Here is a 6338-nt window from a genome sequence, read left to right as displayed (position 1 = left end):
ATATTAAACAGTTCCTTACCTAGAATTCTTGTGTTCTTTGGAATCACTTGCTTTTGCTTTCTCCTTTAGGCAACAAGTCTAGGAGCTTTTTCTGCAGAGGCAAAGCTCAAACACTGTTTAACAGCAAATGATCAAATACCATTCAAGTACAGCCTCCACCCTGTAGCTACAGTTGTTGTTACACAGCAGCCAATCTGCTGAAATTCTTAAATGCAGAGAGGATCAGAATCCGTGTAATTCACAGCAATGTTATTTGGTTAATTTTGTTACTGTGTCCCCATTAACAGTGTGCAAGCAGCTAAGAATGTTGGGGAATTTTTACTGCTTTGAAAATAGTTGCTAAATAATACCCATTAATAATACCAAATGAAAAACTCAGGACACTGTTGCAAGTATTTGATATGTGAACTTTGAACTGACGTGGCAACATACTGCTCCTTTTCCTCAGAGGCCAGTTTCCAAAGAGAGGCAATACTTGAGAACTTGGCCTCTGACTGATCAAACAGCTTTAAATAAACTACATCACTTTTCTCTCATACATTTTTCATCATTATACTACAAAAAATAAAAACCTTCTTTGAGCCCTGGAGGGACATGGAAAATAGAGTTAAGAATCTCATGAGTCCTTGAAACGTGCCCAGCCTTGTACACGGTGAGAAGGAGCTACATGGAAACAAAAGAAGGATCGTCCAGTACAAGCAGGGTCACATCAGAGCTAACTAGCATTTGGAAGGGCTTTCTTCCCTGGACCCTAGTGCCCTCTAGGCATTTTTTCTACCCCTTCCTCATCCCAGTCTCTGCAAAGATTACAGAAAGTGCTCCTTGCACATGCTGGGTTTCCCTCCTAGCACACCAATGAGCATCAGGAGTCAGCTGGCTGATGGTCATTTGTTCCTCACCACAAAACAGCAGCTAGGGAAAGCACACCTCTCGAACTCTATCCTTAACACAACCCCTGGGGAGAAGGAAAGGGAGAAGATAGGATCAAAACAGGTCCTAGGGTGCGAAGTCTAGAAGCTATCTTTGTGCTGGAGGAAGTAGTGCTTGAGAGTGAAATGGAGGAGACCAGACTCCTGACTTAACGCTGGGTTTCCCTCTCCTCTCTGACTCTAAGTAGGTCACTTCCTTTCTCTTTAGCAGTTTCCTCATCTCTTTGGTACAGAGAGTAACTTCTGCCAGAACTGAGATGCGATCAGATAATAAGCATTAAAGCTTATAGAGCTCAGAGAGACGCTTGATGAGAGTTGTTTGAGCCAAAAAAATCCACGCTAATCACCTTAACAAACCAGTAATACTGCTTGGATTTTGAATGATGGGTTGCAATTCCTGTGGACCCCACACACATTTCAAGTGAAGCAAACTAAAAGCAGCACCAGAAGGGTCGTCTGGGTCACTGATTTCCCTAGAAGAGATTCATACAACCCCTGCCAGTAACATATCAAGAACCATCTTCTGAATGTTACTCTTGCCCTCTCCAAGGGAGAAGCTGGGTTTGCTTTTGTGCCAGAGTATTTGGAGCCATTTCAGGTCTCTGAATCTAGAATTCCCTGAATCTGAACAAAAATTATACCAAGACTCTGCTTAAATTTACAGGATGGAGATCATATTCCACTTTGAAGTTATGAGACTACCTGTTGTGGTTTAACCCTGGCTGGCAATTAAGCACCACAAAGCTGCTCACTCATTCTTCCCTTCCTCAGTGGGATGGGGAAGAAAAATCAGGGGGGAAAAAAAGGTAAAACTCACGGGTTGAGATAAAGACAGTTTAATAGGACAGAAAAGGCAGGAAAAATAATAAGAGAATATACAAAACAAGTGATGCACAATACAATTTTTCACCAGCCACTGACTGATGCCCAGCCAATCCCTGAGCTGTGGCACCCCCTGGCCAGCTGCCCCCAGTTTATATCCTGGGCACGATGCCATATGGTATGGAATACCCCTTCAGCCTGTTTGGATCAGCTGTCCTGGCTGTGTCCCCTCTCAGCTTCTTGTGCACCCCCAGCCTCTGCTGTCAGGGCAGTGTGAGAAGCTGAAAAGTCCTTCACTTAGTATAAACACTGCTTTGCAACAACTAAAGCATCAGTGTGTTATCAACGTTATTCTCATTCTAAATCCAAAACACAGTACCATATCAGCTACTAGGAAGAAAATTCATCAACTTTATTCCAGTCAGGACCACAACACCATCTCACATTGATACTTCTGCACTTGGGCACATTGGACTTATAATGCAGTTATTTATGAACATACAAAACATATGCAGACACTACTTAAGCTGACAGACAATTGTCCTTTGCTAGCATAAGAAAAATACATAACAAACATAATGAAAACAATTCTTAAATGAATGTCTGTATCTTAGTTTCTTCATCAGTCTGAAATGTTCTTTGAGCCAATGTATCCAGGATCTTTTTCAACTAGCTGCTCTGCTTGTGACAAAGCGTCCTTGTCTTTGCAGTGCAAGTTCAGTTGTTCTCAACTTGGCTAATATTCTGGCTAAACAGGCCCCCTGCTACAAAAAACCATGCTGCTGCTCTCTGCACTTCACAGCTTCAGAAGTCATTCCACATCCACTCAGTCTTTCTTGTTTAGAAGGTCAATACCAAATCACAGAACACCAGCATTTTCACATCTTTGTTCTGAATTTGGCAATTCACCACTACCCAAATATTACCCCTCTGTGGACCTACAACAATGAGGTTTTGCTCTAAGGTGAAAACATTGCTCAATATCTGAGAGGCACAAGAGCCCAAGTACTAAAACAGGCATGAAAATAGCAGGATACTTCACTTCACAGAAGTAGCTAAAAGAGGCAAAAATGGTCAGTCAATGTGTACACAGACTCAAGAAGCAAAGTCTACAGCAGTACCTGGATCACTAGAGACTCCAGCCAGACACAGATATGGCTGTAGCACTGCTAGAGCTGGGGCAGGAACTGATGGCGCCATGCTGAGCTGAAACAAGGCTCCTGGGCCCACGAGCAAGTGGAGGGTGTGAGCGAGACCCCAGCTGGGGCTGATCATGGCCATTAAAGCCTGTTAGTGCCCCGGTAGCCCTGACAAATGAGTTCCTCCTCGAAAGCTCCAGAGCCAAAGCCCCACTAATGGTGATGATTCTGGTGTCTTGTATGGGGTCACTGCTCCTGATACAAGAATCCCACGTGTGGGTGAAATTAATGCCTCTGAAGACCTGGAATTAGTCTTTCTGCCTGATGTTCCAGCATGTCCTAAGGCACCCACTATGTCAATAACTGACTAGGTCTTCTCTCGATTTTTCTACAACCTGAGGAAGTACAAAAATTGTAGATATACATATTTTTTTATCCAACCAGAGTCAGAAGACTAGTCTGTCCTTGCAATTTAATAGGCATATGGAAAGATCTCACTGTTCTGCAGTTCTGTCCCTCACAAGAAGTCTGGGAAAATACCTGAGGGCTGGGAAATGGCATTTGAATCACCATTTTCACTGCTGTTCAGTTCCGTAAGGAACAAATCCATGCAGCACCGATAGTGCAGCCCAGCTGCATGGACTGTGAGGGTTCATCGCAGATCACAAAGTCCCACTGCCAGTGATGCCCTCCAGAGCCTTGGGTGGGTATCAGTGAGAAATCCTGCCACCAGCAGCAGCCAGAAGGTGCCATTAAATGCAAGTTTCTGTCTGTAGAGATTACCATAGTGGAGAGATGGGTCAACACCAAGGAGGCCAAAAAATGACAAGCCAGTGAAGAGGGAAAGGGAAATCTGTATTCAGGGACACATCACCAGCAGAGAAGTGCTACCTCTTTTAAGCATTTCTCTTTTCTTTTCTCTTTTCTCTTTTCTTTCCTTTGTCCAGAAACAGTTAGTTGCCAGAATCTGAACCATCAGCAGTAACCAAACAAATAAAAACATCTCATGGGAGCAGACAGGAGAACTAGTGCCCCAGTTGTTCTCAACTGTTTCACAGGCTGTGTAAGAGTAAACCTGTGTCTGGCTTGCTCAAAGCATTTTTCTTCTTTTCAGCCAGTAATTTATAAGGAGAACATTTCTGAGGAAATAGTTGAGCTGAAATACTTAATTCTCCCAGCTGTCCATCATTACATCCAGATCTACTTTACTAGCAAGACTGGATGTTCTGGTGAACTGAGTAGGTTGAACACAGTTTGAACCAGTGAGTTTACACATTTTGTCCCTAGATCATCCACCACCTGCACCGAGCCGTGGCAGAGTCCCGCTTCCACAGCTGCATCTGGGGTCATTGCCCTGTGGGCCCAGGCAGCAACTCTCCCCTCGAGAGCAGCTCTCTCCTGTCACCACTCACGGCGTCGGTCATTTTTCCCCCACACATAGAAAAGGATCTTTTGCCAGTGCCATTTCTGCCCCAACTGCCACGTTAGCTTTTTCTCCCCAGGCCAAAGAAGACAGGACCCTGCCTTTGAGAGGGGTCGAACGGTCCAGGACTCGGCAGAGGAACGGCCGCTTTACAGGCCTCGTGTGCTGCAGAGCTGTGATCGAAGGTCTGGCGATGGCGCACGGTGCAGCACCTCGACTACAACCGCCTTTTCTACAAAGGGACCGCTCAGCTTCTGTCACACTGACAGTGGGGTTAACCCATCTGGAACTATCCCATCCTTTTCCTAAGTGGTACATACATCTGCTCGTCTCCCTTTTCTATCATCTGATTCTTGAGCGTTTCTGGTTTTACCTTTCTAATTACCTCTTTCCCCTGCCCTACATTGTATAGTGAACCCTTTGTACCTTATCCCTCAGTTCTTCAGCACAGTTTCTGAGAAACTGTTACGTTTCCTTCAGCCATAGTAGGTAGAAAATACGTAGGACTATTAGACTGAAAGGCATTTAACAGAACTGAAACTGCATACAAGTTTGAGAGCTTTCCCTCTGAAGCTGATAGTGATACATGAGATAGGAGCCCTTTTTTATTCATGGGAATTGCAGAATTAAAAAAAAAAAAACCAAACAAATAAAACTAAACAGTTTGCATAGCAGAAGACCAAGCTACCTATTTTTCTAAACACAGAATAGTCAGTCATCACCTCCAGCCGTTTTCCACCAGAAGGAAATGCAAACAGTGGCACTAACAACAAAGATGAGCCTCTGAAAGTGGCCTAAGAGCCAAGGAAACTGTAGGGACTTGTAGATGTCACTGGGCAAGAGTGAAGGCAGCTTGTCCTGATGATGGATTGCTTGTAATTAGCCACACTAAAGACCGTAATCTTAAATGGTTTGATCTGCTCAGGGGATAAACTGAACCAGGATGCTCACACAGTTGAGTTAATCTCTTTATACACTGGGATTTGTTGTGAGTGTCATTCACCTCTAAAATTTGTTAGTCCCATGCAAACAAATGGCAATGGAGTGGGAAGGCTGACAACTATTCACTCTCGGGGCAGTCACTGAGCTCCCGCTGGGCCGGTGTGAATATGTAACACTGACCTGTCTTGAGGAAACCCCTCTCATCCAGGTATAAGGCAGGAGACTTCGCTTGCTAGCTCTGTTTCAAGCCTGGTACCAGCTCTACAGCTTTCTGCTATTTTCCTCACTACCTTCACAGCCCTCTCCACCATCACCCTGGTCAGCTGTGACTCAGGCTGGTCAATCCTCCTCCAGACTTGGACAGCAGACACTGGGAAAAGCGGTCAGTCTCCTTGGTGCTTTATGAGCAACCTGTGAGGAAGTCCAGAGGAAAGCAAGAGCAAGTGCTGTGGAGAATGAAGGCAGTCAGGCTGCTCCAGAGGTGGCTGGCCCTGAGTAGTATGGGCACTTGCCCAGCCAAAGCCCTTGGCCAGGAGAGGAGTGCTCTCCCCACAAGCAGGCCCTACAAGTAACACTGGCGAGGAGAGTTAATGATTCCTGCCGAGGGCCTGAGGCCAGCATGCCGAAGACAACGTCTTAAGGGAGCTGCAGTCCCCAGAGCTGCCCTCACTGTCCCAACTGCCCCAGCTGCACAGGGAGCTTTTCTCCAGGCAGACCTGGAGTCACAGATGACCACCGTGTCTTCTGTCTTCTCACAGTCCACGGAGCTCCTTGCATCGTGGGTAGAGCTGGAGGCGCAGCTTGCGACTTGGTCCCTTGTATCTCCCGGGACAGGATCTTCATTCCCTGCAGACAGCCCAGGCAGAGCTGTGTCGAGGTGGGCCTCTGCCTCCCGCAGTGCCCGGGCACAGCTGGCGGTGCCCTGAGGCACACAGAGCCCTGAAGAGAGCCCCCGCCCTCGAACAGGGGCAGCGCTTTCCCTTCTGCGGGTGGCAGGTGGGATCACACTGCGTGTGGGGAAGAGGACTCGGGAGGACAGACAGACGACCCCCGCCGCTCCCTCACTGGCGCCCTCCGGCCGAG

This window comes from Strix uralensis, chromosome 1 (assembly GCF_047716275.1).
Source record: "Strix uralensis isolate ZFMK-TIS-50842 chromosome 1, bStrUra1, whole genome shotgun sequence".
NCBI classification, from domain to species: Eukaryota; Metazoa; Chordata; class Aves; order Strigiformes; family Strigidae; genus Strix; species Strix uralensis.
Note: the sequence above shows the minus strand (reverse complement) of the source record.